At 44.1% G+C, this 5209-nt stretch overlaps 1 pseudogene; it reads right to left on the bottom strand.

Annotated features, from left to right (window-relative positions):
• Positions 1–3914: 3914 nt before the first annotated feature.
• On the bottom strand, positions 3915–4333 carry LOC108973992 (annotated as a pseudogene).
• Between the last annotated feature and the right edge of the window lie 876 nt (positions 4334–5209).

Here is a 5209-nt window from a genome sequence, read left to right as displayed (position 1 = left end):
TGTCCAAGGAAAGGAAGTTAAGCGAGGAGGACAGGTATTGTGAAGAGCTCTATAAAAAGACAACGAAGCGAAATGAAGACGGGAAGAACGTTGTATCGCTACCGTTCAGGAAAGACTATCCGRTYAACATTCGTCTAGGTAGTTCCTTAAAGATTGCGTACTCCCAGTTTTATCGCAATGAAGCTCGGTTGTCAAGAGATGAAAACCTGCAAAAAGAGTACAACAGGGTGTTAAATGAATATCTTGAGCTGGGTCATATGGCAAAGATACATACCAATCAAACGGCCGACTCTAGTAACAACTATTACCTGCCTCACCACGCCGTAAAGAAGGAAGAGAGCACGTCGACAAAGGTGCGTGTGGTGTTCAATGCATCGCAAGCAACTTCAAAAGGCACTTCGCTAAATGACATCCTTCTCCCCGGTCCAGTTCTTCAGGCAGATCTCACCATTTTAATTCTGCGATGGCGATTATTTAAATATGTCTTCAATAGCGATATTGAGAAGATGTATCGCCAAGTCCTGTTGAAGGCTGATCAAACGAAGTACCAGCGAATCGTTTTCCGCAACCGTCCGACCGAACCAACCAATATTTTTGAATTGAAGACGGTAACGTTCGGAATCAACTGCGCTCCTTATCTGGCAATAAGGACATTACTTCAATTAGCTGACGACGTTGAAAGCTYACTACCAGTAGCCTCAAACATACTCAGGAAGTGCATGTATGTTGATGATGTCCTAGCAGGTGGACGCTCTGTAGAGGCTGCAATTAAATCTAGAGATGAGTTAAGAACAGCATTGGAGTCGGCAGGTTTTCCATTAAGAAAATGGACAGCCAACTGTGGAAAAATTTTACAAGGCCTTCCAAAACACCACTTCCTCAACAAGGAGTTTTTAGACTTCAAAGACACAAGTGATGTCAAGGCTCTTGGGATAAGGTGGAATGCGCATACTGATTTCTTCTATTTTAAAAACAGCCAATACTCAGCCCAGACTCTTATACAAAAAGAGCTATTCTCTCAGACATCGCCAAACTGTTTGACCCATTAGGATGGCTAGCACCGATAATAGTAATAGCCAAAATGATAATGCAACGCATTTGGTTAGAAGGAACACAATGGGACGAGGTTATATCTCCTACCACATTGGATCGTTGGAACACATTCATGGATARCCACAGGTACATAAACAACATTAAAATTCCACGATGGGTCCACTTTGCGCCAACGGACGATGTGTCCATTCATGGATTCTGCGATGCGTCAGAGAAAGCATACGCAGCAACTGTCTACCTTCGCGTAAAGACAAGCAACGAAGTTTTCGTCAGCCTACTATTGGCAAAAACCAGAGTAGCGCCTGTCAAAACTGTATCTTTACCACGTCTGGAACTTTGCGGCGCCGTATTACAGGCTGAAACAGTTGAATCTGTCGTCAAAAACCTGGAGCTAACTCATCTTAACCTTAAACTATGGACGGATTCGACCATCGTTCTCGCATGGATTCGCAAGCCACCATGTTCATGGTCAACGTTTGTATCCCATCGAGTGACAAAAATAGTAGAAAAGGTCGGCAACGCAAATTGGAATCATGTCGATTCAGGATCTAACCCTGCAGACTTAGCCAGTCGGGGAATTATGGCACAGGATGTGGTGGAAAACACCTTGTGGTGGCAGGGACCTTCTTGGCTGCAAGAAGATCAATCCAAATGGCCATTACCACATAACGACTACGAGACGACAATAGAGGAAAAACAGGTACTTGTACATGCTTGTACAACAATACCGGGGAATTCTAACGACATTCTTGACCGTTTTTCTAGTTTGYCGAGAGCTTTGAGAGTGTTATCATACGTTATGAGATTCTCTCAAAGAACTCATCCAAACACAAAAGCTTCTTTTCAACAAAAGTCTTGCTTAATTTCATCCGAAGAAATTAAAGCAACGACAAGACGTTTGATAATAAATACGCAGAGGCAGAAATATGGTCAAGAGTATGGTTGTTTGAAATCCGGTAAGCCCATCGATGCAAAAAGTGAAATCCTCTCTCTTAATCCATTCCTCGATCAAGATGAAGTGATGAGAACTGGTGGCCGTCTCGGTGCGTCGTGCGATTTGTCATACAATGAATGCCATCCAATTATCCTTCCATACAACTGCGTATTGTCTCGTCTAATAATCCAGTTTATTCATCAATTCTCTTTGCATGGAGAAAATCAGCTGATGTTACGGCTATCGCCAGCTCAGTATTGAATTCCAGGGGTGAAAAACTTGATTCGATCCATTATCCACAACTGTAAGATGTGCACGGTCTTCAAAAAACGTGCTCAGACGCAACTCATGGGTGCACTTCCGTCCGAACGATCCACATTTTCACGCGCTTTTACGAATACGAGGGTAGATTTCGCCGGTCCGTTTTAGATAAAAAGCTACCGTGGAAGAGGATGCCGTGTATCCAAAGGGTGTGTCTGCCTGTTTGCTGTTTTACAACAAGGGCCATCCACCTGGAGGCCACTACCGACTTATCRACACAATCGTTTTTAGCAGCCCTCTCTAGATTCGTTTCAAGAAGAGGTTGCCCMAAAAATMTTTTTTCGGACAATGGAACAAACTTCGTTGGAGCATCGAGATCCCTAAGGTCCGAACTTAAAGCCTTCATAGCCGATGCTCGCAACAATGCTATCTCAAGGTATAGCCACCAAGCTCTTACATGGCATTTCATACCTGCTGCAGCTCCTCATATGGGCGGACTTTGGGAAGCAGGTGTGAAAAGCTTTAAGAGTCATTTTCGGAAGATTGCGTCTGGGCAYAAATACACTCTTGAAGAGTTTAACACACTCTTATGCCGAATTGAGTCTTGCCTTAATTCGCGACCATTAAGCCCAGCCTCAAACGAACCTACTGATTTGGAGCCACTTACTCCAGGACATTTTTTGGTCGGCGAACATCTGATGGCCCCACCAGAACCGGATATAAATGAAAGCAGTGCCTCTATCGTAAATAAATGGCAAAAACTTAAGGCCTTACATCAATCCTTCTGCAAAAGGTGGAAAACTGAATACCTKAACGAAATGCAGAAACGCATCAAGTGAAAACATCCAAAAACAAATTTAAAGACAGGTGAGCTTATCGTCATCAAGGAAGACAATTTGTCACCGAACGAGTGGAGACTGCGTAGGATTGTTAATATACACCCAGGTGCTGATACCCGAGTGCGAGTAGTGGACATCATCACTGAAAAAGGCTAAATTACAAGACCGCTGGCCAAATTGGTCTTACTACCACCCTACGAGGAGAAGAACGTGGAGGCACACCCTACTCCACGCAACAGTTCCCTAGCCACATCGGAAGCCTAGCTTTCCGATACACTTACTACTATCCAAACAAAAAAACAAAAACGTTAACTTCGGGTTCAACGGAGCTAATATACCCTTCATAGGCGTATTTCTTTTAGGTACTACGTGTTCAGTTTGTATTGAAGCCATATGCCTATTTTTGCGGAGAATATGTTAACACCTAAAGCAGTAATACATGTCAAATTTAAAGACGATTAATGATTAATATTCTAGGTAGGTACAAATGCTTTTTTCTACACTAGTTATGTTAAACCTACACATATACGTTGCAAATCTTCAACGTGCATCGGTATATTGCTGTCAAGCCACGCATGTATTAGTCTCACTTAGTGCAATAAAGGTGCTTAAAATTCAATTTTACGCGGCACTTAAAACGTTTTTAGATGAATTTAACATGTGTACGTGTGTATGCACATGCAAACGATTCAAATTATTGCTCTTATGTCTTCCAATACGCTTTAAAACAATCATATTCAAATTGTGCACATGATGGGTGTAATACCAAGTATATTTCCCGCGAACAATAAAAGCACCGGATAGTTAAAATAGAAGAGCATGCTCAACTATATSTGGCTAATATCGATAAATGTCTTACCTTCAGCATTGCCTTCCTTACGTTCAGCCTTCCATCCCTTGAGCCATGGCGTGTTGGTGGATGCTTCCAACATGTTATCACCATTCCAGCCAGAGATGGCACGAATGTAACAGCAGCTGGATTGTAACCGATCTTCTTGATGATGAGGGTACTTCCTTCGTGATTTCCTCATAACAAGCCTCACTGTCTGGTTGCTCGGACGAATCCATCTTGTTGACACCAGCGATCAGTTGTTTCGCACCAGGGGTGAAATTAAGAAGAGCGTTCTCACAAGTCTGCAAAAATAAAGGAAAATATTTAAATAAATATGGAAATTACATTGTTTTCATTTCTTACCATAACCTTCTTGATATTGGCACACGTGCCAAAGCGTGCAATTGAAATCATAACCATACAATGGAAATGGCATTCATGACATACAGTGCTGCCATGCCGTCAGTTTTTAATTCGCCTTAAAAATTTTACAGCAGTGAATTTAAAACTGTTGTCTCTCAAACTATGAGGCATAACTCATGCTTATGGATTTTAAATTAATTTTTTTTTTTTTGCAAATGCCATATTTTGCGGTAAACCACAGTGCAGCGAAGTGCTCCAGCGACGCACGGTACCGGCGCTGCAACGAGAAGCACCACACAATGCTGCACATYGGGGAAAATACCCGTCGCCGCCCCGCAGTGCCTCAAAACCGTCCATGGAGCGAACAAATGGATTCCGACCACGCGSTATCAATTTATGCATCAGACTCTGGAACGGAGACTAGGCCTCTCCAACCAGAACCGGATGAGGAAGAATCATTTGAAACCGGAGCGGAAACACGGGTTTTCCGCCCATCACCGCGATTGGAAACRGAAACCCGGACTTTCCGCCCTCTTTTGCGACATGAACGACGCGACAAGCGCCGTCAGCACCGCCGCCAAGCGCACAACCCGACCAGACTGGAKACCAGGTCTCTCCAGCTGCACCGGGCTAGCTCCTTCCTTGCTGCCAACGACAGCCATTTCACCGACGGCGGTGGTAAAGATCGAGGCAAGAGGACGCCTGCATCTAGTCAGGGCTCTCATGGACGCCTGCGCACCTACGTCGCTAATTGCGCGCGACCTCGCGAGGGAGCTGCAACTAGTGCAGACTCATATCGGTGATCAACGCGGCTGCATCTTGGTACTGCGAGGCAGACATGGGACGAATACCCGCATTTCCACGCATGTAAGGGTAATGCATGATTATATGCGCATCAGCCCGACCACCACAGTGGATTCCGACATA

The sequence above is a fragment of the Bactrocera latifrons genome, unplaced genomic scaffold (genome assembly GCF_001853355.1).
Source record: "Bactrocera latifrons isolate USDA-ARS-PBARC rearing strain unplaced genomic scaffold, ASM185335v1 scaffold_518, whole genome shotgun sequence".
NCBI classification, from domain to species: Eukaryota; Metazoa; Arthropoda; class Insecta; order Diptera; family Tephritidae; genus Bactrocera; species Bactrocera latifrons.
Note: the sequence above shows the minus strand (reverse complement) of the source record. Positions and strands in the feature narration are given on the sequence as shown.